The sequence below is a fragment of the Camelus bactrianus genome, chromosome 17 (assembly GCF_048773025.1).
Source record: "Camelus bactrianus isolate YW-2024 breed Bactrian camel chromosome 17, ASM4877302v1, whole genome shotgun sequence".
In the NCBI taxonomy this organism is placed as follows: Eukaryota; Metazoa; Chordata; class Mammalia; order Artiodactyla; family Camelidae; genus Camelus; species Camelus bactrianus.
Window position 1 is genome coordinate 49,209,197 of NC_133555.1, and position 26,619 is coordinate 49,235,815.

Here is a 26,619-nt window from a genome sequence, read left to right on the forward strand (position 1 = left end):
CGGCCCGCACCTTGATCAGGCAGGCAGGCAGGCTGGAGGCAGGAGGCAGATGTTCCCTGAGACCCGGGGCTCTTCTTAGCGGCGCTGTCCCTCCTCAGCCTACCAGCGGCGGCGGCTGCACAGGAAGCGGCGCGATCCCTTTCGGAGGCCCAGCTTGAGCTGAGCGGCGGCCGCGGAGGGGCCAGCCCAGTGCGTTGGCGGCGCCGGTGGCGTCCGCGTCGGTTTCCATGGAGGCGGCAGCGGCGGTTGCCGCGGTAGCGGCGGCGGCGTCGGCGGACACGGGCTCCGAGATGGTCCGCGGGCAGGCGTGCGACGTGGGCCGCCCTACAGTAAGCTCTGGTACATCGTGGAAGGCTCCTGGGGCATGATGTCGTGATTGTCCGCACCCTGTGTGCCGGCCGCGCACCCCCGCGCATCTTCCCATCCGACCTAGGCGTTGGCAGCCGCGGCCTTGGCCTAGGACCCTTGACGCTGATTCCAGGGCCGACCCGACTCCCGCCAAGCTGCCCCGTCTTCTGAGCGCCAGGAGTCTGGGGCAGGGCCTGGCTGCTCTTGCTGGGGCTTTGCTCTGGCTGCTTCCCACGGCGGCCCTCCCTCAGCGCCGGGAGTCGGGGAGGGGAACAGGGCGTGGAGGCCACGCCCCGGTGGGGCCCTTCGTGACCCCCAGGATGGGAACTTGAGCCCCCGGCCCAGGGTGAACCCCTTGCGGCCTTCCCTTGACCACCCCCAGTGAAGCCGCCAATTCCTTCAAGTGTTGAAGCCGGTTGCGGCCATGGGGTAGAATGCCTTTGCAGTGGCTTATGTGCAAAAACCCAGGATCATTGTCTTGTTTCGGCCCCTCGCCTGTGTTTTCCGCAGATGGCTTAGCTTCAGCACCTTCTGTGGTGCCAGTGTTGCTCTCCTGAGTAAGCTTTCTTAAAAGCATGCAGTGGTAGCAGTGTTGGTGTGGAATGTTTCAAACCTGAAGTTTCCAAATGGATTCTGCTATGGTAGTGTTCGCGTTTCAGGAATGGTAAGTCAGCATCGCTGTCTTGATTTCTTCAAGTGTCATTTGGTTTATGATCTAAGTTGATGCTCCCCCTGCCACTGCCCCACTTTGAGCCCGACTGAGATTTCCTACTAGCAGATAGGCATCTAGATGTCTTAGCGCAATGACTGTGGGCTTTTCCTTCTAAGGCTTTAGCGCTCAGTGTGTATGCAGCCCAGATGGTGTTGTTGCAGAACCAAGAGCAGGCACCCAGGGCTGGCTTCAGATCCCTCAGAAGCGTCCGTGGAATCGGGGTGACGGCGTTGTTATTGATTTTTTTTTTTTAAGTAAAACCAAGCACCTTTTGTCTTTTGTGCTGACGGAGACTTGTGGACTTGTAGGCTCCCTTCCAACTCTGCCTTCATGGGAGTGTGTCTTTTGTGTGGAATGAAGGAAGCAAACCATTTGCGAACACTGCATGTCAGATACTGTGCTTGGTAAGTTATCTCATGTTACCTAAACAGACATCTGCAGAGAGGGAAGGGCAGAGACAGCTGTCTTTCAGAGGAGAAGCTGTCTCAAGGTGAAGCCAGTACTTATAGTCGCCCAAATAGTCTGACTTGACATTGGAGTCTGAGATCCTCTTTTGGTTGCCAGAGCCCTTTTGATTGCTCCCTGTTTTCCTTATTAGTGTTGGCAATAATTTTGGAATTTTATCTTATTTTTCCTTTACAAGCGTATTGATTTCAGAAACGTATTCCAATTTCAACGTTCAAAATTTAAGAAATGCATAGAGGGAATGTTTTACCAAGTAGGCTAGCTAGGTACAGAAACTAGTTAAAATTCGTCCAAAAACAAAAAACAAAAAAAAAAGGTCTTGAATATTTCCATGCACTTCAGGAACAGGGTGCTGTGAACGAATGAATGACCCTGAGAACCACTCCAAGTGAAACAAGTCAAACGTTGATGACACTTTCAAGTGGCTGTCATCAATATGCAAACATACAGAGACAGAAAGAGGATTAGTGGTTGTTGAGGCATAGATGTGGAGACAAGGCATTAATAACGAAGGGATATATGTTATCTTCTGGAGGTAAGGAAATCTTTGTAAAATTATTGTGGCAATGATGAGAAAGTCTATGAATATGCTGAACGCCCCCCCTCAATATTGTACACTTGAAATGGGGGACTAATAGGCTATTTCAATGTCTTAATAAATATTTCCTTGTAAAATTTGCTGAAGCAATTATGGGAGATTGTTTAACATTGTGTCATGTCTGAGTGCTGGATGTAGTGTTCGTATTGCCCTTGTCTATTTCTGTATACATTTGCAAAAGTCCTATTGAAGTTGCTGGTTCTATCAGAAGCCCATATTCAGGGAAAAGAGAAGTGAAAGTGTTCCTTGGGGTGTGATCTGCATGGCCTGGCTGGTTCTGAGGAAACCAGTCTGGGCCCAGTGGACTACAGTGTTGTTTGGATGATTTGCACTAAGGAGGCTGTCCTCTTTAGCCTGAGGGAACATGGAAGAACCAGCCTTTGATCAGTTTCTTGCCAAAAGACTGCAACTTGTGCAGCTGATAACAGCCACTAAGCCCTCTATGTACACGGAGTTTGCCATCCTTCCTTGAGGGCCCTGGGAGATGGTCTTGTTCATTAGCCAATTCACCTTGAAACTTCTGAAAGCAGTGAACTCACAGGACTAATACTTCCCACCAGGGAAATTAGGGTCCAGGTTCTATGTGTCCATCATCACACCTCCCCCCCTTTTTTTTTTTGCCATTGCCTGCCATGTGTGTCACCCAAGGCAGAGACACAGTGCAGTGACAGCCACCAGGGTTGGCAGATGCTCTGTCGGAGCCTGGACAGTGTGTGGATTCTTCTGGTGCAGGCCCAGCTGGACAGGGAGGTGGCAGAGCTGAAAACGTGCCCTAAAGTCTCCTTCGCAAAGCGTCAAGAAGGGCTGGGAGCCCTTGGGTGCTGCTCAGGTGGACAGGAGGAGGCAAAGCAGTGGAGGAGTTCCGGAGGGGCTGACTTACAGATCGTGTGAGAGGTGAAGAGAGGGCCCTGGCGTGAGGTCCATATTCCGCAAGTTCTTTGCAGGGCCAAGTGGAGGGTCATACCACCTGCATAAGCCCTAGGCCACAGCTTTCCATGCTGGTGGTGTACAGGCCTTCCTCAAGGAGTCTCTGCTGTCCTGACCCTGCCTGGGTCCCAGGGAAGGAATCAGAAGTCAGAGCCTGGAAGAGGTGCACTGTGCTGGGGGGAAGCAGGGATGAGAGCCATGCCATGTCCACAAAGGATCAGAGCATGTGAGGTGGGGTGAGGAGGAAAGGCTGGAGAGGTGGGCCAGCACACACTGTGATGAAGTCTAGGCAGATTGGGAGGGGGCCAGGGGAGTTCTGGGACACAGCAGTGGTCTGCTTCCCTGCTGGGCTCCTTTCCCCCACTGATGGCTCATCACAAACTTATGAGCGGGTCAGTTCCCCTGCTCTGACACCCTGGGGTCTCGGCCAGCCCCCAAGGAGGGTGACTGAGGTATCCACGCCCCTCAGCCTGGTTCCCAGCTTCTACCCAGTCCTGGGGAAACACAGACATCTCAGCCCATGCTGTCCTTGCTGGGCAAGCTGTTCTTGTGAAAACTGCTCATGTTTGTTAGGAGGAGTTCTCAGGCGGGAAGACAAATCAGGGCGGATACCACTTCCCACACGACTCTTGGCCCTGAGAGTGCAGCCCCGCCCCCTGGCCGAAGGAGCCACTCCCCGTGCACGAAGCCCGGCCCCGCCCAGGTGTCCTCCTCGGCCACGCCCCCAGCTCGGCGACGGCCCACCCCTTGATCAGGCAGGAGGCAGGCAGGCAGGCAGGAGGCAGGAGGCAGGAGACAGTTGTTCCCAGCGGCCCAGGGCTCTTCTTAGCCGCATTGTCCCTCCTCCCGCCTGCCAGCGGCGGCGGCTGCACAGGCAGCGGCGTGGTCAGTTTCGGAGGCGCAGCTTGAGCTGAGCAGTGGTCATGGAGGGGCCGGCCCAGTGCGTTGGCAGCGCCAACGTCCGCGTCGGTTTCCATGGAGGCGGCAGCGGCGGTTGCCGCGGTGGCGGCGGCGGCGGCGGCTGCGGCAGCGAATGGGGCGCGGCGGCGGTGGCGGCGGACACGGGCTCCGAGATGGTCCGCGGTCAGGCGTGCGACGTGGGCCGCCCTACAGTAAGCTCTGGTACATCGGGGAAGGCTCCTGGGGCATGGTGTCGTGATTGTCCGCACCCCGTGTGCCGGCCGCGCAGCTTCCCATCCGACCTAGGCCTTGGCAGCCGCGGCCTTGGCCTAGGACCCTCGACCCTGATTCCAGCGCTGACCCCGACCCCCGCCAAGACGCCCCGTCTTCTGAGCGCCAGGAGTCTGGGGCAGGGCCTGGCCGCTCTTGCTGGGGCTTTACATCCGCAGCTTCCCACGGCGGCCCTCCCTTAGCGCCGGGAGTCGGGGAGGGGCACAGGGCGTGGAGGCCATTCCCCGGTGGGGCCCTTCTTGACCCCCAGGACGGGAACTTGAGCCCCCGCCCCCGGGGGAACTCCTCGCGGCTTTCCCTTGACCACCCCCAGTGAAGCCGCCAATACCTTCAGGTGTTGAAGCCGGTTGCAGCCATGGTCCAGAATGCGTTTGCAGTGGTGTGTGTGCACAAACCCAGGATCATTTTCTTGTTTCGTGCCCTCGCCTGTGTTTTCCGCAGACGGCTTAGCTTCAGCACTTTCCGCGGTGCCAGTGGTGATCTCCTGAGTAAGCTTTCTTAAAAGCATGCAGTGGCAGCAGTGTTGGTGTGGAATGTTTCAAACCTGAAGTTCCCAAATGGATTCTGCTATAGTAGCGTTCGCGTTTCAGGAATGATAAGTCAGCATCGCTGTCTTGATTTCTTCAAGTATCATTTGGTTTTACATCTCAGTTGACGCTCGCCTCGCCACCGCCCCACTTTGAGCCCGACTGAGATTTCCTACTAGCAGATAGGCATCTAGATGTCTTAGCACAATGACTGTGGGCTTTTCCTTCTAAGGCTTTAGCGCTCAGTGTGTATGCAGCCCAGATGGAGTTCTTGGAGAAGCAAGTGCAGGCTCCCGGCCCGGCTTGAGATCCCTCAGGAGCATCCTTGGAATGGTGGTGATGTTTTTTTTATTGATTTGTTTTTTTAAGTAGAACCAAGCACCTGTCGTCTTTTGTGCTGACGGAGACTTGTGTACTTGGAGACTCCTTTCCACCTCAGCCTTCATGGGAGTGTGTCTCTTTTGTTGAATGAAGGAAGCAAACCATTTGTGAACACTGCATGTCAGAGACTGCGCTTGGTACCTTATCTCATGTTACCTGAACTGCCACCTGTAGAGAGGCAAGGGCCAGTGATAGCTGTCTTTCAGTCGAGAAGCTGTTTGGAGGTGAAGCCAGTACTTACGGTCGCCCAAATAGGAGACTTGAGATTGGAACTTGAGATCCTCTTTCGGTTGCTGTAGCCCTTTTGATTGCTCCCTGTTTTCCTTAGTGTTGGCAATAATTGTGGAATTTTATCGTATTTTACCCTTACAAGCAAATTGATTTCAGAAACGTATTCAAATTTGAATGTTCAAAATTTTAGGAATGCATAGTGGTAATGTTTTACCATGTTTGCTAGATAAGTACGAAGAGAATATATAATGTGTAAGAAAATTTTTTTGAATATTTCCTTCCAGTTTATGTAACCTTTTGTTAATATATATCCGGACTTGAAAACCATTCTAAGTGAAAGAAGACAAAGATTGATGATCACATATTCTATGAATCCATTGAATTGGAAGTCAAGTATATTCAAATCTCAATTTCATAGACATGAAATCCATCCCAGTTCACAGGTTAGTGGCTGTCCGTTTTCTCTCAGTCCTATTTTTGCGTGCAACATATTCTTTATATGAATATGACCTTCATATTGGTCATATTGCTTAATATGCCATGCATTCATTCTTTATGTATGGCATGTAAGAATGTATCAGAAACTATTTATCCCTTCTTATAATAATAGACATTTGGGTTAGTACATTTTTCATTAGTATGAATTCACATTTTGAACATTTATACATGCATCTTTTTTGTAATAATCTGTTGTTTCAACATGTGTGAAGAATATTTGCTAGCAGTGATATTGGGTCATTGTGTCTTGAATACACCTTAACTGCCTTTTGAGTATTTCCTTTTTTATTACCTTGGTTTCTCTTTGGTTTTTGTGAGTCCATTGTGTGCTTTTGGCCTATGGTCATACTGATTCTCGAATACATTAACCCATTTCTCTCTCTGTTGTCTTTAAACAGAGAATTATATAATCTCAAACACATCCTGAAAAGAATGGAAACAAATCTCTATATCCTGGCTTCCCTCTCCCATCCTTAATGATTTTGATGCTGTGTTTTACAACTTTATATTTATTCTTTTGCCAATTCTTGCCGTTACTGCCTTTCCAAGGATGGTTTTCTCATTTCTACATCATCCTGCTTCTTTTCTCATCAGGGTCTAAAATTCTCAATCTTTCTTGCAGGGTAAGTTTCTTATTGCAAGATTCTTTCCATGTTTGCGTGTCTGTGAAACTTTTGATCTCTCCAGTTATTCTAAAGGATTGTCTTGTGGCATAAGTTATGCTAGATTGCACGTTCTTCTCATTCAGGGAGTTGTCTCTCTCTGTGAACTCCCTTCTTGGCCTGCAACGTTTGTGTTGAGAAACCTGCTGAAAGCCTGATGGAGGTTCTCTTGTGATTGACTAGTTTTAATTTTGGTGCACTTAGAATCATTTCTTTATCATGAAATTAGGTCCTTTTCATGACAACATGTCTTGATGTGGGTCTCTTTGTATGTATCTTGTTTGGATCCCACTGTGTTTCCCGTACTGGGAAAGCTGATTCTTTGTTCAGTTTGGGAAACGTTAGTCTGATTCCTTCAGTTCCTTTTTCCAAATCCTTTTCTCTTTTCCATGTGGGGCCTCTTTGATTCATAGAATGGCATACTTCTTATTATCTCAGGTTTGAAATACATGGCTCCCATTGGTTTTCACTTGCTTCTCTATGTGATGTTCAGATTGTGTGATTTCCCTTATCCTGTCTTTGTTTTTTTAGCCTTTTTTTATTGATTCATAATCATTTTATAATATCCTGTCAAATTCGAGTGTAGAGCATAATTTTTCAGTTATACGTGAACATGCATATATTCATTGTCCCATTTGTTTTGTCTGTGAGCTACCATAAGACCTTGTATATATTTCCCTGTGCTATACAGTATATAATCTTGTTTATCTATTCTACAATTTTGAAATCCCAGTCTATGTTTTCCCACCCCCCACCCCCTTGGGAACCACAAGTTTATATTGTATGTCTGTGAGTGTATTTCTATTTTGTGTTTATGATTTGTTTGTTTGTTTGTTTGTTTGTTTAGATTCCACATATGGGAGATCTCCTATGGTATTTTTATTTCTCTTTCTGGCTTACTTCACTTAGAATGACATTCTACAGGAGCATCCATGTTGCTGGAAATGGCATTATGTTGTCGGTTTTTAATGCTGAGTAGTATTCCATTGTATAAATATACCAGTTCTTCTTCCAGTCATCTATTGATGGACATTTAGGCTGTTTCCATGTCTTGGCTATTGTAAGTAATGCTGCTATGAACATTGGGGTGCAGGTGTCTTCCTGAATTAGGTATACTTCTGGATATATGCCCAGGAGCGGGGTTCCTGGGTCATATGGTAAGTCTATTCCTAGTCTTTAGAGGACTCTCCATACTGTTTTCCACAGTGGCTGCACCAAACTGCATTCCCACAACCAGTGTAGGAGGGTTCACTTTTCTCCACAGCCTCTCCAGCATTTGTCATTTGTGGACGTTTTTGAATGATGGCCATTCTGCCTGATGTGAGGTGATACCTGATTGTAATTTTGATTCACATTTCTCTCATAATTAGTGATATTGAGCATTTTTTAATGATCATTGATCATTTGTATGTCTTCCTCGGATAATCGCTTGTTTAGGTCTATTGCCCAGTTTTGGATTGGGTTGCTTGTTTTTTTTCTTATTAATTCATATGAGTTGCTTCTATATTCTGGAGATCAAGCCTTTGTCAGTTTTATTTGCAAAAATTTTCTACCATTCTGTAGGTTGTCGTTTTGTTTTCCTTATGATTTCCTTTGCTGTGCAGAAGCTTGTAAGTTTCATTACGTCCCATTTGTTTATTCTTGCTTTTATTTCTGTTGCTTGAGTAGAGTGCCGTAAGAGCAGTTTTGAGATGTATGTCAGATAATGTTTTGCCTATATTTTCTTCTAGGAGTTTTACTGTGTCTTGTGTTATGTTTAAGTCTTTGATCCATTTTGAGATTGTTTTTGTGTATAGTGTGAGGGATTGTTTTAGCTTCATTGATTTACAGGCTGCTGTCGAGTATTCCCAACACCATTTGCTGAAGAGACTGTCTATATTCCATTGTATATTCTTGCCTCCTTTGTCGAAGGTTAGTTGACCAAAAGTTTGTGGGTTCATTTCTGAGCTCTTTATTCTTTTCCATTGGTCCATATGTCTGATTTTGTACCAATACCATGCTGTTTTGATGCCTGTAACTGTATAGGATTGTCTGAAGTCTGGGAGGGTTATTCCTCCATCCTCTTACTTTTTCTTAAGTAATACTTTGGACATTCTAGGTCTTCTGTGGTTCCATATAAATTTGATTATGATTTGTTCAACTTCTATGAAATATGTCCTAGGTTATTTGATAGGGATTGCGTTAAATCTGTAGATTGCCTTGGGCAGTGTGACTATTTTATAAAAATGGAAAGACATCCCATGCTCCTGTATTGGAAGAATCAATATTTTAAAATAGTCTTCTTAGTTTCCTTAATCTGTGTTTTATAGTTCTCCATGTGTAAGTCTTTCACCTCCTTGGTTAGTTTTATTACTAGGTGTTTTATTACTTTGGGTGCTATTTTAAAGGGGATTGTTTATTTACTTTCTTTTCCTTTTGGTTCATCATTAGTGTAAAGAAATGTAACTAATTTTTGTACATTAATCTTGTAATCTGCTACCTTGCTGAATTCTTCAGTTATTTCTAGTAGTTTTTTTGTGGACTTTTTGATTTTTCTATTTATATTATCATGTCATCTGCATATAGTGACACTTTTACCTCTTCTTTTCTAATTTCGATCCCTTTTATTTCTCTCTTGTGCCTGATTGCTGTGGCTAGGATTCCAAGACTATGTTGAATAGGAGTGGTGATAGTGGGCATCCTTGTCTTGTCGCAGATTTTAGAGGGAATTTTTTGAGGTTTTTACTGTTGAGTTCTATGCTGGCTGTCAGTTTGTCATATATAGCTTTTATAATGTTGAGATATATTCCCCCTATACCCCCTTTGCTGAGAGTTTTTATCATAAATGTGTATTGAATTTTATCAAATGCTTTTTCTGCATGTTTTGAGATGACCATGTGGTTTTTGTCCTTTCTCTTGTTGATGTGATGTATTACATTGATTGATTTGTGTATGTTGAACCACCCTTTGGTGTTTGAATTAGAGAGGTGGCAACTTGTGTTGGGTAACAATAGGGAATTGTTAGAGCAAGAAGCTGTCTTCAGGTATTTTCCATCCCTTCTCCACTCTTACCTGTGACTTCCTACTACTTACTCATCAAATCTAAGTCATGCTGGCTGGGCTCTAATGTATATGAGTTCATTTCTCTTTCTTCCTGATAAGATTAGTCCCTGCCATGTGATCTCTCTCTCTGATCAGTTGCACATTCAGACATGCTCACAAGCAGGCCTCTGATGATGTGTTAATAGAGATATGGGCTTCCTGGTCCATAGTTTCAGGTCCTTCAGGACAAAGACCAAATTACAGTGTTTAGCATGGTTCTGAGAATGATAGAAGCACTCGAGCATCTCAAAGAATGCATCTTTCTTTGTCAAGACTCTTATTTGCAAACTTAATTTAATTCATATGTGCGACTAATATATAATTCAGTTGTTCTATGAAAAATAATATCCATAAAATGAAAGAACAGTAACATAATTAGAACTAGCTTTTTGAAAGAGAACACAGTAATTTATTTCTTCTGGATTGTAGAATGAACAAGGGTAATATCAAGTCATGCTAATTAGGGTAAAACTTTAATTCTTATTCAGTCCCATGCAAGGAGTACCATGACTGACCCTCAGTAATGCTTCCTGGGAGTCAGCTATGCATTGCTAATGACTTGCTGATAACGATTTTCTCATTTTATGCAGCTTCCTCCAGCTCTGCACCACAATTTGAAAAGAAGGATTATAGAGAGATTCAAGAAAATCTTCTTCAGCCAGCAGAGTAACCCTTGCAACTTGAAATCTGAAATTAAAAAGGTATGGTGCTCTACGTACAGGAATTCTTCTTTGGCTACCAAACAGAAACACATCATAGGAATTAATTGGTCTGCCTCCTGAGCTTGCGTCCTCTACTTAAGCTCTGCCCACGGTGAATGGGCATTGTCCATGGTTGTCTTAGTCCATTTGGGCTGCTGTAGTAAAAGACCGTGAGATGATATATGTAGAAACAGCAGAAATTTATTGCTCACGGTTCTGGAAACCAAAAGCCCAAGTTCAGGGTGCCAGCATGGTCGGGTCTGGTGTGGACCCACTTCCGGGCTTCAGACTACTGACTTCTTGCTGTCCTTACATGGTAGAAGAGGCAAGGGAGATCTCCCAGACCTCCTTTTATGGGTAATTTTAAAAATAGGAACACTTATATAAGGACTTTATCCTTCTAGCCCAATTTACCTCCCAAAGGGCCCACTGCCCAAAACCATCACCTCAGGGTTTATGTTTCAACATACAACTTTGGGGAGGACACAAAGATTCAGACTGTAGCATCTCTTAAGATAGTAAATCAAGGCTATGCCTTTGCCTCTAATTTTCTCACCTTCATTTCTGAAGCCATCAGTCTCAGAAGAGTAATAGAAATTTATATCAATATTATTGTATGTTTCCCTAAAAAATGTTATTAAATATATCTAAGTGTGTATATATATATATACATTTAATATATAATATATGTAATTTAATATCTCATACACACACACACACAATTATTAGACAGTTCTAGTCCAATCTTTATTAGGATATTCTTCAACAAATCACTGAGTTGAGCTTTGCAAATTGGAACAAGTCAGCTAACATCTGAGGCCATGGTTTTTCTCACCTATGAGGGTGGAATGAAACATTTATAAAGTTCTTTCCATAATCGACTTTCTGCAGTCTCCTAGACTGTGGGTGCTGGTACATATTTCTATTCTTAAATAAGGAAACTGACTCACCAGCAGGTTAAACCAACCAGGTAGAAGGAAAATTGCTTATCTCTGGTTAGCACAACTTGGTGACAGAAGTCCCTTTGTCCTGTTTGACATCTGTAGGGACATAGGATCATCTTTGCTTTCAACCTGGCTGAGAGCCAGATTCAGTTAGACGCTGAAGGATGCTCTGCCCCCTTGATACTTTAAGCCGTGGTGATTTATGGCGTTATGAAACACTACGATCATGGAGGCAGGCCTTGCCTCCAGTGAGCTAAAGAAATCTTCTGCTTGTCATATTAACTAGCTCTTCCACTAAAACCTTGTTTCCTCATCAAGAATTAATCGCCCCTTTCTCTATGCATTTTCACTCTTACTGTTGTTTTAAGTAGCTCATCATTCAAACAGACTTGCATTATTACAGTTTCTCCAAAGGCAGTGAGTGTGTCTCATTCATCTTTGATTCCCCAGGGTCATACCCAGTGCCTGGTAGGTGCCTGATGGTTAATATAGTTGAGTATCAAATAGATTCTAGGTTGGTGCACCTGCACGCTGTCTAACATGGCCTATGCTGGTTCTATTCTTCATTGGAATGTAAGTATTGATACATTTATACACTTCTCCATAAGTAGAAAGAAGCAACTTTGTCCCTAGTCTGAAACCTAAATGAGGCCTTTGTGACCTGTTTTTCCCCCTTTGTGATGTAATCTTTAGTCAACAGTGGGATTTGTTCAGAAATGGCTTTTTCATACACTGTGCCATCACAGAGTAGAGGCCCATTAGCCTTTGACTGCCACAGCCGTCCCACACCATGGCTGTGGAGCAGTGGTGACAATACACGAATTGCACTCAGTTCCCACCTCCCCCTCTGAAGCTCCCCCTGAAATCCAGGGACTCTGTGCCTGCAGTCTGAAGGTGTTTTCATGGGATGACTGTGCCTTACTTATGAACCGCCTGAGACCCGGGGTATACAGGTGAGCCAAAACATGGACGAGCCCTTTTCCGAAAAATGAAGCTCTTTATTTTTTGACTCACCTGAGGTATCTTCAGTCCAGCCTGCTCAACCTTGGCTAGAATTGCAGGAGAAATAAAGCATCTGAGTAACTGGATATGTGTCTCTGAGGACCAGGATTTTCAGCAAGGGAGAGAAAAGCAGCAGAGACAAAATAGAAGGTATTAATCCAAATTAGAATTAGAAAGATCAATATGAATGGGTATGAATTCATGATAAATCTTATCTTTTAAAAAATACTCATAATTCCAAAAATTTCACTAATATAGTTTAGAAAGTAAGCAAGCAGCAGTGTGCTCCGTCTGCACCCATGGCTTTGGAAATAGAGCCATTGGCAGCTCTAGAGCTGAAACTGAACAAGACTAGGCTGGAATATCTTAACATAACAGATTGCAGGGCAGGGATGCTGTCCAGGGCTCCCGAGGGTGTGTCAGAGGACTCAGGAGCTCACTGCTCTCTGTTGGATAATTAGAGCATTGAAGAGAATCATAACCACAGTGGATCAAAGGCACCAACTAATGTTTAAATCCAAGGCTTCATGGTAGTGGAAAAAAAAAAGAAAATCACTTACTGTTTACCTTTGAAAGACAGTGAGTGACCAACAACTTATTTCAAATTTGTTTAGAGAAGGAAATAATCAAACGTTTATTCTGTCTTTCCCTTATGAATTCTGTCTCAGGGTAACTAAATTGATGAAAGGAAATTCTCTCATTACAGAACTCATTCAGCTAATAAGTACTTAAAGTGTAAAAATACTGTCATTTTGCAGCCCCTTAAAAGAAGTGATGGGTCTAGACATGACCCTTCTTGGCTGCTGACATCAATAAAGAGAGACAGCCGGGCATCCCATGATTCCTCATGGGGGTGCATAGCACCATCTGTGAAGTTTACTGTAAAGTAAATGCTTGAACCTGCATCTTATCAGCCACTATGATTTAAGTATTAGAAAATAGTGCGTGTAAATACTGACATTTGTGTTAACAAATTGGCCTCAAAAACCTAATGAAACCTAATAGTAAGGAGCTGTAGTTTAGAAGAAATGAAATAAAAAGTAATACTTTGTGACTTAACATGTTATATAATTCAGTGAGAGAGGACAAGGGAAACCTAAAAGAAAAAAGATCAGAGGCCTGGTGAGTGAAGTGTGATGAGAAAAGTGCTGAAACTTTTCTCACTTCTGACACCTAATCTCATTCATTTTGGCTTAATTTCCTTCTGAGTCCCTCAGTTGATTAGTTTCGAAGTTGTTTATGTAGCTGTCCCACAGCAAAGATAAACTTATTTTATGATATGAAAAGAAGATACAGTTTGGAGAATTTAATGAGTATTACGTTTGTAATTCCTCTCTGTTTTCTTCTATTTAGTTTTTTGCCCAGAAAGTAACAGTGTTCTCAGTTGGCCAATAAGGTGGTAAAATTGTTCAATATTTGCTCGACATCAGTGTGTTTGGTGGGAAGGTTGGTGACAGTGATTTTTTTTTCTCTTTAATAGTGACCTGTTCAGTTCAAAAGCACACACAACCATTTGCCCTTTGCAACTGTAGGTGCTTGTTCAGAGCAGAAGAGCCCTTTTATATCAGTTCAGAAGGAGGATCGTACACGTTCTTCCAAGCAGAACATAATGCTGAAGATGGGAGGTGCCCCTCAGCTCAATATTCACGAGCCAAGGGAGGGCCCCACGGTGCTGGTCTGGGACTGCTGACCCACATTGTGGCCTCAGCTGGCCAGAGAGGCCACTGCTTAGAAAGCTTCTGTTGTATCACCCAGATTTCCACCTGGCGGGTGAATATTTACTTGCCATCTGGTATGTCCAGGCTTGAAGTCACCATCTTCCTCCTTTCTTTGCATCAAATATCACTGGCAGCATTTGTTTTCCTTCTGCTTGTTCTTCAAAGCATGCGGTCACCTCCAGCTGTTCCACTTTACCTCTTGCATCTCCTACCTCATTAACACCTGGTGGTCTTCGTCGTGCAGGTGGTTTTCCTTGGCGTTTGATATGATAGCCCTGGTCCTGCCACTTAGGAGCAAATTACTTTACATCCCAGATGCCTCATGTGTAGTGGGCAGAATGCCTACCTTACAGGGTAGTTGTAAGGACCAAATAGAACATCAAATGTATCTAGAATGCAGTAAGCACCAACTAGCGGCCGTATGTGCTCCTGTTATTAAGTAAGAATATTTGATCTTCAGTAGCCATTCCTTCCTACTGGTTACCACCTAGTCTGAGGTCTTGGCACCCTTCTCTTGCTGATTTCCTTTTAAAAAAAAAAACTTTTATTGTGGTATGGTTCCTATACAGTAAACTACACATATTTCAGATGTACACTTTGATGAATTTTGATAGATGTCTACACCCATGAAACTACTGCCACACTCAAGATAGCTAAAATTTCCAGCACTCTCCAAGAGGTGCAATTTTCAAAATCCCAATTTATCCCTTCCCACTCCCTTTAAGCCCTGGTAACTCTAAGTTTGTTCTCTATGTCTGTGAGTCTGTTTCTGTTTTGTAGATAAGTTCACTCATGTAATTTTTTTTTTTTAGATTCTACATATAAGTGATATCATGCCGCATTTTCTTTTCTCTTTCTGGCTTCACTTAGAATGACATTCTCCAGGTCAATCTATGTTGCTGCAAATGGCATTATTTTTCTTTTTTATGGCTGAATATTATTCTGTTGTATAAATATACCACAGCTTCTTTATCTAGTCATGTGTCAATGTATATTGGTGTTGTTTCCATCTCTTGGCTATTGTAAATAGTGGTGCTGTGAAAATTGGGGTGCACGTGTTTTTTGAATTCTATTTTCCTCCAGATAAATGCCCAGGAGTGGGATTAATGCATCATATGGTAGGTCTATTCCTAATCTTTTGAGGAATCTCTATGCTGTTTTCCACAGTGGCTGCACCAAACCACATTCCCACCAGCAGTGAAGGAGCATTTGCTTTTCTCCACACCCTCTCCAGCATTTGTCATTTGTGGACTTTTGAATGATGGCCATTCTGCCTGGTGTGAGGTGATACTTCATCGTAGTTTTGATTTGCATTTCTCTAACAATTGGTAATGCTGAGCATGTTTTCGTGTGGTTGTTGTACATCTGGATGTCTTCTCCTGTCCTTTTTGCCAGACTTTGGCAATGTTCCTAATCACTTGCTTCCAGTTTCCTGCCTACCTCTTTGGACTCTGGATCCAGCTGCCTTGGCCTCTGCTCTCTGCAGGTTCCTCCTCATGATCTGTCTGAATTCACCCCTTGGCCCCAGCCCCCCTCAGACTTTTACGTACATATTGCATCCAGAGTGATCGTTTCAAAACAGAATGTGGTCACAACTCTCTCTGTCTCTCTCTCTCTCTCTGTCTCTTCATCTCTGTCTCTGTCTCTCACATACACACACACACACACACTGTACATGGGTCTCAGTACAAAATGCCAAAATTCTCACCACGATGTTCATGTCCTGTTTGGTACAAGCCTGGACCCATCTCCCCACCCTCACTTTGTACCACTCTCGCTCTTTGCTGTCTCCTCACGGGACACAGGGCCCACCTACCATGCTGCTTCCTCCACAGCCTGCACATGCTCTCTCCTCTGCCCGTGATGTTCTGCCCACTCCATCCTTTACTCACTCTTGCTCATTATTCTGTCTCTCAGCAGAAGCATTATTTCAGGAAAGCCTTCCCTGTCTCAGTTAGGTCTATCTGTGACCTCCTAGAACCACCGGCCTGGCCTTCAGTGCATTCAGCTCAGTTGCAATTTTACATATATCCAGGTGGGTATTTCACAGACACATTTTTCTCTAATTAGGCAGTCAGTTCCAAGAATATGGTTTTTGGCCACCATTGGTTGTTTTCGTTGCTTGCAGGTGTGCATGGAACACAAGAGTTGGTTTAAAAAACACTCCCTGAATGAATGAACAGCACTTGCCTTCCTCTCTTCAGCCTAAATCCCCATGCCTCCAGAACATTGGGTTAATGTCCTAGCCCTGTATCACTCTGTCCCTAATGTGCAATGCCCAGCCTCTGCCCTCAAAGTCCTCCCACCTGGAATGTCTACTTGGCTTCCTTGTGTCCACCCAAATCCAGCCTTTGGGGTTCAGATCCAGTGTCCCCTCTTCTAAAAACCATGTTGGTAAAGGGGGTGAGAAAGGATAAATTGGGAGTTGGAAATTTGCCCCTCTCAGGGAGGGATGGAAATGTTAGGTGGTGATGATTTCCTCGGTGTATCCATCTATCAAAATTCATCAAATTGTACATCTGAAATATGTGTAGTTTACTGTACAGAAATTATACCACAATAAAGTTATTTTAAAAAATAATTTTTAAACAGACAGAGAATACAGACTTGTGGTTACCAGGGGCCTGGAGTGTGGGAAGGGATAGAATGGGATTTCAAAATTGTAGAATAGATAAACAAGATTACACTGTATAGCACAGGGAAATATACACAAAATGTTATGATAACTCACAGAGAAAAAAATGTGACAATGAGTATGTATATGTCCATGAATGACTGAAAAATTGTGCTGAACACTGGAATTTGACACAACCTTGTAAAATGATTATAAATCAATAAAAAATGTTAAAAAATAATTTATAAAAGCCACGTTGGTCTTCATAGCTTTAGCATCCTTCTTTGTGCAAGTTTAGGTCTTAGCACCTCATTTCAAGCTTCCTTATTTAATGAACAGAGGATATGAATCCAAGGTAACTACTGTGGCATAGTCTAAATTGTTCCTTTTGCTTCTGGTTTGTTAACATGAATCGACATTTTTAAAGCATATTGTATTACACAGGCACAAAACTTGGCCAGCCTAAGTGCTGGTTAAAATGAAAGCTGAAAGGAAGTTGAAAATTTCATTAAAAAATTCAACTTTACAGAGGGGAATTAAATGATTGGAACTTTAAAAAATTCTGGCTTTTAGTGAACTACTCTTTCGTTTGCAGTGTTGAGAATTAATGTGTGGAGATTAAAAATAATTAATGGTGATTGAGAAAGATGTATTAAAAAAACTTTTTTGCCTTGGCCGGACAAGAAGGCATTTTCAAAGCAGATACATGGAAAAGTATAGATTTGCTGTATACATAATGTTCTGTTGAATAATTGGAGTTTATTCCTCCCACGCCTGATAAAAATAACATTTTGGCATTCCAGACCCCATGCCATTATTTTTCTATCCATTTTAATTTTCTTCTCATAAGACTGTAAACTGTAGGATGTGTGTGTGTGTGACTCACCTGATCAGGGAGCTTGCTTTTACTGTAATTTGTCTGCCTCTAATTTATAAGTCCTTTTTTTCTGGATGGTGGGGAGGTTGGTTGGGGGAGGTAGTTTGGTTTATTTACTTACTTATTCCTAGAGGAGGTACAGGGGCTTGAACCCAGGACCTCATGCATGCTAAGCATGTGCTCTACCACTTGAGCTACACCCTCCCCTCTTATAAGTGCTTTTGAAGGGAAGAAGATGGGTCTTTATCTGTGTCAGAGGGATTGAGAGCCGAAGAGCCCCAGTCCCTCTTGTGGAGACACACACAGAGGTCTCATGTCACTTGACTCTGAATGTGAAATAAGACGCGGTTTTACTTTTTCTGTTTCAGTTATCTCAGGGATCTCCAGAACCAATTGAGCATCAGATTACCATTTATTGCATCATTCATCAAGTGAACACAGCCTGTCCTCAAATAACTCAACAGGTAATGGTCTTCAACACAGGAATCTGGCTTTCATGAAGAAACAGATTTTTTGGTATTTTTCTTTCTCTTTCTGGCTTACTTCACTTAGAATGACATTCTCTAGGGACATTCATGTTGCTGCAAATGGCATTATGTTTTTTTATGGCTGAGTAGTATTCCATTGTATATAACACAGGGAAGTATATTCAAGAGCTTGTAGTAGCTTACAGTGAAAAAGAATATGGAAAGGAATAATATATGTATATTCATGTATGACTGAATAATTTTGCTGCACAACAGAAACTGACACAACATTGTAAACTAAATATAACTCAATTAAAAAAAAAGAAAGAAAAAAAACTCTTTGGATCAACAGCTACCCTCAAAAGATTATCTTCAACTTAAAATAAAAATAGATCTTATATTTATTATCTATGATGGTAGTTGAGAGGGACGTGCAGTAGGAATCTGGCCATTCCCTGAGATTTACTTTATTCACTTGGGACAGCTTCCTTGATCATTAATTAATACCAGAAGAAAAGAAAATCCATGTGGTTAAATTGTATTTCTTTTTATTTCTTTTTATCTGATGCTGGGGAATCAAATGCCCAAAAGCATCCAGGGAGATAAAAAGCAGAAAGGAAGAGTTTGAATAGGACAGAAAATTTGAAACTTACCTGAAGAATCACATCAAACATAGTTAATTTTTTTTTTCTTTTTTGGAAAAACTTCACATAGGGAGGCAATGTAACTTAGGGATTAAAGGTGCATACTCTGTGAACCTAGAGCCTAAGTTCAAATCTCAGCTCAGTCACTTAGTAGCTGACCTTGAGCAAACTGTTTGACCTCACTGAACCCCAGTTTTATTGCCTGTAATATGAGGATAAAAATGTTATGTGCATCTTAGGGTTATTGCAAAGATCAGTGTAAATACATAACAAATGCTTAGCCAGTATGCTTATGGGCTGAGCATAGTGTAACTCTCCTTGTGACGTGTGACTGTCAGAAGAGATCTTCAGGCTACTCTGAGGCTGTAGAATTCTGCATAATTTTTGAACCCCTGTAAACTACAGTTATGTCCCTCAGTGGAGCAGAAAAATGTGTGAATCTTTTAGGGTTAAGTGAAAACCTGCCATTCCCTCAGCCAAAAACATCATTCGTTTCTGGTGTGCTTTCATTGTTGCCTAATTTAGGCAAATCATTTCATGTAATAATTATCAGACTTTCCCTAAGACTAGGATTCCTGGAATAAGGCTAACCTGGGCAGGCAGAATTTCATTTAAAATAGCCCCTGTGAAATGTATGTGATCCAGATAAACTGTTGTCTTTAGTCATTTGCTTTCATTTATTTTTTAATTGGAGTATCATTGATTTGCAATATTGTGTTAGTTTCAGGTGTACAGCAAAGTGATTCTGAATATATATTATATATTCCTTTTCAGATTCTTTTCCTTTTATAGGTTTACAAGGCATTGACTATAGTTCCCGATGTTGTACAGTAAATCCTTGTTGTTTATTTTATATACAGTAGTGTGTATCTGTCAATCCCATACTCCTAATTTATCCCTCCCCCCAGCCTTTCCCCTTTGGTAACCATAAGTGTGTTTTCTGTGTCTATGAGTCTGTTTTTGTTTTGTAAATATTTGCATAATTTTTTAGATTCCACATATAAGTGGTATCATACAACATTCGTCTTTTTCTGAGTGACTTCACTTAATATAATGTGGCATATATACACAATGGAATACTACTCAGCCATAAAAATTTTTAAATAATGCCATTTGTAGCATCATGGATGGACCTAGAGATTGTCATAATAAGTGAAGTAAGTCAGAGATGGAAAGACAAATATCACATGACATCACTTGTATGTGGAATCTAAAAAGAAAACGAGACAGCTGAACTTATTTACAAAACAAGAACAGACTCAGAATGGAAAAAGTCACTTGCTTTTAAAAGTATCTCCCAGGGCAGGTCAGTCAGTCACAGGCCAGACTTCTGACAGCAGCAGCTCCGATGAGGGAAGAGCTCTGGTTGAAATCTCTCAGTGGTCAGAGAGGGACTTGACAAGCTTTCCCAGAATCTGGACACACCACCCCAGAGCAGACTGAGTGTTTCCCTCATCACAGCAGGCTGGGCAAAAGGGAAGACAGCAGAACCATGAAGCACTTTGGGCTTTAAACCAGGCTTAAAAAACACGCTGCCAGGATTCACATCCTCACACCTCCCCTCAGCCTTCAACCTGTTCTCTTCTCTCTCCTGAGTGTTAGGGGAGCTCCTGGCCTCCACGTGTTGATTGACTTGACTGGAAGATGCTCAACACTGATTTGGGTGGCCCCAGAGTAGGTTAAGTGCTGGCACTCAGACTAAACAGCAAAACAAATATTGTCTTCTAGCTTTAAATGTATTTTATTTCCCTCCAGGCAGCCAATGGAAGGGGTCAGATCTTTGTTGTCGTTCACTGGCTGGTACTTCCTCCACTAAGAATTTATCCTTGCTAGTGCATTTCCACTCTTTTTGTCTTGTGGATGAGGGAGAGTTTCTTAATCTTTTCTTTGCCTTTCATGTAGTTTGTGTTTAGAGTCACACCTTTCCTGTTCATAAGACACACGCACACCCACACACACCCACACACACACACCCAACTTAATTGTCCAGTTTATCTGATGCCTTTAAATATTGAGTATTATTTTTTGATGGCCGCCCCAAATGCAGAAAGCTATTAAAGGGAGAGAAACAATGCATCTTAGTATTCAAAGCCAAGACGATTTGGAATGTCTTTCTAAGTACTCGTCTTCACCATTAAGAAGCTGACATGTCTCGCTGCCCGCTTGTAATTGCCAATAAAATGCAACTGAGAAAACATGAACCAAGTGCCAGACTTGCAATAGTTTCTGTGTTTCAGGTCTACCTGCAAGCTTTGCTCTGGAGGATGGCATCACGTATGAACAGATGCAGGTGATGTTTCTGCAGCGCCTCTGAGTGATTCCAGTTTGTTGCTTTTAATTCAATACTAACCTGATTTTTTTTTCAATTTTAGACTGTGATTGAAGAAGTCCTAGAGGAAAGTGGGTATTACAATTTTACTTCTAACAGGTGAGATCCAGGGTTTGCTTTCAAATATTAAATTTCAGTTTAGAACTTAGAATTCATCCCCCCTAACCTTAAGTGAAAACTGGCAGCCAGTGCTGGGCAGGGGACAGACGGACAGAATCCCCAGGACAAATAGTTCCAGCAACTGCTGGGACTTTCCTGAGAACCCCATTCTGGCCAGCTTGCCACAGGCAGCTGGCTCTTCATACTCGACCCTGTGTGTTGCCACCGCCAGAAGCTGCCACCCAGGAATCCAAGAGGACCCTGGCCGCCGAGTATGCAGCCCCATGTTGGGCGTCAATATCTGCTACCAAACTCAGGTCCAGCAGCTTGCTTCTCACAAATCAATACTCAAGAGTGACAAATATTGGTAGAAAGGACAGTTGCCTTTTGTTCGAATGCTGGCATTCTGGAGCGATGGTGGACTTAGTGTCTACATAAAACAACTCCAAAGAGTTACTCGATCATGAATGTTTTCAAGGGAAATAGGAAGTGACCTCAGTTAAATCATTGAGATGGGGGTCAGTCAGTTCTCTCCACTTCCCCCCCAATATGCAGGCTTGTTGACCTCTTGTGATTTTTCTTTAGATGCTGTCTTGTTCACATAGTTTGTTCATAAGATGACAGAAGGGGAAGCTAGGACAGAGATCTGGTCATCTGTTAATCACTTAGTCTCCATTTCTACTTCTTTGATCTAAGAAGCAACCAACATGTTAGACAAGATATGGTGTGATCAAAAGATTTTAAAGGTGCTGTAGGGCTGGGGTTGAGCAGGGCATGGGGGTGCCTGATTTAAGGTTAGTGACCAGACAATGGGACCTCCTGCAGAGAGCTCTTTCCTGCCAAAAGCTGCTTTTCCATTAGTTTATTTGAGAGGCAATCCCAGAAAACTCTGGTAGGTATGGAAGAACTCAATGAAGATTTCATTTTCAAGCAAATTACCATTGTGGCCATTGAACCACAGTTGAACTTGATCCCACTGGGAATCTGGGCGCTCCAGGGCTGAGTGAGCTGGGATGTTGATCTCTGATTCCCATCAGCCCTTGTTGGAGGCCTTTTTCCCCAGGGGACATTAGTTTCCTGGCATTTCTGGCCTCTAAGAGTGGACAAAGCAGATTCTAGAGGCCAGAGAAATCCTCAGGAAAAGGAATGCAGATGCTGGCGGTTGGAATTCAGGCCAGCATATTTTGAAGGGTTTTGAATGAGGGGATATGGGCGCTGAGAGTGTCTACTATAATGAATTGTCTCTGGACTTTGTCGAGGAGCCCACTGGTAACTGAATCATCCGATCGACCGTGAGCCACCACTTACACATCCTGTATGGCTAAAGTTGCTTTAGGAGGCACGGTCCTGTGGGGTTTGTTCTCCCAAAGTGGCCTTTTCTGCCTGGAGATGCAGCCTTTCTGTCCAGCTGATGAAGCTATCTGGTGACCACTGTTTAAATTATTCTCAAAGTCTTTCCCAGAGAAAGTGGTCTTAAAAACAACCTGTTACGGTCATTATATGGAAATTAGATCTTTTTTTTGACGTTAGTTCAGTCTCCAGCCTTTTTTCCCTTCTGTTTCAACAAGTTATTCTTATGAATCACACATAAGATTATTCAACTGCTTGCTCTTTTGGCTTGACAGTGTATTTCCAAAATTCTACCTTTGTAAGTTTAGTTCTGCTGTGACTTGTAACTTCAGAGAAATGAAGGCATATTGTTAATAGAAATCAGCCTCTCCATCATCACTCTGCTCCCACCGTCCTGGAGGGATTTGGATCGTTCATTTTCTACTCTTGATCTGAATACATCCAGCCTTCCATGGATGGTGTGAATGTCTCTGTTCTTGACTTTTGGCAACTTCTTATTTCAAGTGCCCTTGCTTGTGGTGGGGCAAAAATCATACTTACATTTGTTACATCTGCATTTTCTCAGAGACTCAGGATCATGGGCTATGAGTTCAAATTTTTGCAGAAAATCAACTAAGTAACAGTTCAAGGAACTTGGGGAGGCTCTTACAAGAGGTCTTATTGTTCCCATTATAGAAATAATAATTTGTCTAACTTTGAAATGTATGGTTATCCTTTTCAATTCTATTATTATTGAGTTTTTAAAAAATCAAATACTACTTCTACTTTCCAAGACATATTCCTGTATTAAAAGACATTGCAGTTTTTCTTATGGTAAATACACAATAAAATGCTTAATAATGAAGGTGAAATTATTCAGTTATATTCAGAATTGTGAATACAATATGATGACATGATTTAAATGATCAAGTTAAAGCATTATATATGATGGTTATGACATGAAGTTTTCTTAAATTGTTCCAAGATAAAATGAATAATCCATTTAAACAGCCACATGGCCGTGACATTCTTCAGTTTCTAATAGCGATGATAGAATATATCACTGGGAGAGTTTTCATGGTGTACTAGTAAAAATAACCCATGGTATTGCTTAAAGTCATTACTTGTTTACTGGTGTCCCCAATTAATTTCCAAGAAGTAAATCAGGCTCTACATAGACACCTACCTCTTCACAAGCTGAAAACATACAGAATTCCATATATGAATCAGATCAGCTGTGACAGTCACGATTTTTCCATAGTCAAAGGATAGAGGATGCTAAAGATCACAGGACATACAGAGGTATTTAGAATTACTACTTAGAATCAGTAGAGTGTATTTTCCCAAATAGGTTTTGTAAATAGCCAATATCCTCAAAGATGTTAATAGGTGCTCCCTGAAAAATGAAGTTCCATGAGCAAATGTATTTGGGAAAATCTGAGTGTATGTTTTTCCATTTTTGGAGAATGTTAACAGGTATTAATATATTAAAGACTTTGAAGTGCACTCTAGGAAAGTAGTCTGCTGACTTTGTTCGCCCCAGTGATTCTTCATCCTTTACTTGGAACACAAACTGAGAATACCTGCCCGAGAAATATGGTTAGAAATAGGAAGCATTGTTTTAGCTCCTCCACCAGTATTTATCCAGATCTGCTACTGTTCCCATCATCCTCTTAGTCATCATTGTCGTCATTGCAAAATATTATTCCATGATCTTGGTTCATTACCATGGCCAGAGAATTAAGTGCTAAGTCCTGTATAACTCAAGTTTACAATTTAAGACTGTCTCTTCAAACTTAGACACGTGTGTACAAAGCATCCAGACAACAGCTACAGCTTTAAGCCAAGATATGGTGCATTTTCAGCTTAGATCATGGAGTTAATGTTTAGTTAGAGACAGAGAGATGCGATTCTCAAACAGAGTCTCAGGACTCTAGCTATTAGCTGTCTTTGGGGAAGTTACCGAGAAATGTTTAAATAATGGGTAAGATGGCTTGGGCAGTCAGGAGGGAGAATGTCTCAGGCACAAAATGCTGCATTAGTTAAAGAAAATGGTAGCAGAAACAGAAACAGCTGTGAGGGACCCTAGCCAGAATGAGGACTTTGGGAAGAGGGGGTACTACTGAGTTGAGCTGAAGACAGCTGTGTAAGAAAATGAAACAAGGTTCAACAAGCAGGCCAGCCCCAGGAGGGCTCTACTCCTGATCATTTGCGGGCTTGTCTCATTAATTACGTCTGTTACACACATAACAGTTCGCTTCCTTACCAGAAGGTTACAGCCTGGCACACCTGTATTTGATCAGCGTTGTTTGTCAGAGTAAAACCATTTTGTAAGTTAAGAGATGACCAGCATATCATCCTTGTATACTTAGGGGTACGCATTAACATTTTATTTTGTGACAATGAAATAAGTGTTGAGATTTTTTAAAAAGTTCACTGGATCAGCTTCCATTGCTTTTCCTTCCAGTTAACTGTTGAACATGTGAAATAGGCTTTTAAGATACAGGTTACTTTGGAGAGGTGATTTTTCCACTCTAAAAGGTTATTAGTTCCCACTGAGTTTATAGTTTGAGAAAGACAGTGTTAGCAGTGGACTTCAGCAAAAGGCAGCTTTCTGACAATCTCCCCATTCTGTCCTGTTTAGAATCACATTTTGATTCCATGTGATTTGTTTGCTTATATACCTGAGCTACTGCTTTTGAAATTGAATGTGTGAACAAAAACATTTGAGGCTGTAGCTAACTCTTTCCACTTCTGACTCTTCCAGTTATCACTCCTATCCCTGGGGCACCAAGAATCACCCAACCAAAAGATGAAAATGCTGCATTTTAAAATGGATGTGGTTTTCCCAGTCAAGTTCAAGTTCTGGACTTAAGGCACTGCTGCAAGATGCCCAGGGATGGGGAGCTGCTAGAGGAGTGTGGAAGAGAGAAGACCAGCCTGCCTCGGTGCCAGCAGGGCCGCTTCCTGGAGGTTCATCCCGGGGGTGTGTTAGATGCAGGATGACGGAGCTGTCAGCGTGCTCCTGGGAGAAGATGCTGCAGAATTCACCTGTGAGAAGGAAACCCACTCCTCGCCAAACTGTTCTCCAAGTTCAAACCAAAACAAAAAAAAAACTTGTCCTATTTTTCAATGGAATATTTTATATTTTTAGAATTGCTGAATCTATTTATGTAAAGGCATCTAGCCTTCCACATATAAAAAATAGTTTTAGATAAAGTTATAGTACCCAGAAGAGTTAATATATTGGGTGATTCACTGAGCCCTCAATTTTTCTGCTCTTAAAAGGAATTCAGACTATATGATTGATTTTGTAGTTTTTTGTTTGCTTTAATGAAAGGATTGGTTTTCTCTCAACCACTCGGGTGCTAGTGGTCTTGAGCCCTAAGACAGCGTAGACAGTATTTGCAACATTGCACAGCCTCTGAGAATAATTGTCGGATTTAATTTGGACCGATAGAAGATACTGACCTATAGTATGTGTATACGTACATACATATGTAAGGGGAGGAGGGAGGTTTCCATTAGGCTAATGCTTTGCTGCTAATCAAACTCATAGTGTTTTTAGAGCACTTTCAAGAGTCATAGTCTATGAAAGAGATGCGTCATTCTTTATTCTGAGTCCCTTGTAACTAACATTGCCTACATTGGTTTTAAGTTTTTATTGTTTAAGAACTTGAAATGAAAATAAGTTATATAATAAAAATATAAATTTCTTCTTTATTCATTGAGACGTCTCTAGAAAAGAGAACTCAGGATGCCAAAACAGTGCCCATTCCTGTGTAGGGACAATTTATGATGAAATTTGTCTAGATTCTTGTTTGGCTAAAATCTAATTGGCTTCTTATAACTGGTGTAATATCAAGAAATTATTGTGAAATCAGACTGTACTTACAGCTACTTAACATTTTAATTCTATGTAAGTCACCTGAAAGCTGAAATTATTTATGCTTTTTATTTACTTCTCACTAAATTCTATATTTACATTGATGTATGATGATCAAGTAGTATTATTTTAGTATTATCAAATAGAATTTAGTTCACTATATTTACAGTGCTTGAAACACATCATTTTGTACAGGATGGAAAAGTCTCAGTGTGAATTCATAGTATTTTTACAGTGAGTATGTTTAATACCTAAATTATATATCCAAATTCCCTTGGACTAATGCCTTTGAAAACTGCCAATGAATCCTTGTCTTTAAGCCAAATTAATTATTACAAATACACTGTAATTTAAAGCAACAGATGAGAATATAGCAATGAAAATTTCA

The 26,619-nt window shown here is 42.2% G+C and overlaps 1 long non-coding RNA gene across 3 annotated transcripts; it reads left to right on the forward strand.

The window, feature by feature from the left end:
* Window positions 1-26,619, forward strand: LOC123617162 (uncharacterized). Of its 3 annotated transcripts, XR_012500135.1 has the most exons (8): window positions 1-1,012; window positions 1,369-1,464; window positions 5,665-5,823; window positions 10,212-10,322; window positions 17,846-17,941; window positions 20,826-20,878; window positions 20,961-21,016; window positions 25,113-26,619. It is a non-coding gene; the product is annotated as an uncharacterized LOC123617162 (long non-coding RNA). The 3 variants fall into 3 exon arrangements; XR_012500133.1 differs by having other exon boundaries at window positions 20,826-21,016; XR_012500134.1 differs by lacking the exons at window positions 1-1,012; window positions 1,369-1,464 and adding an exon at window positions 2,768-4,172 and having other exon boundaries at window positions 20,826-21,016.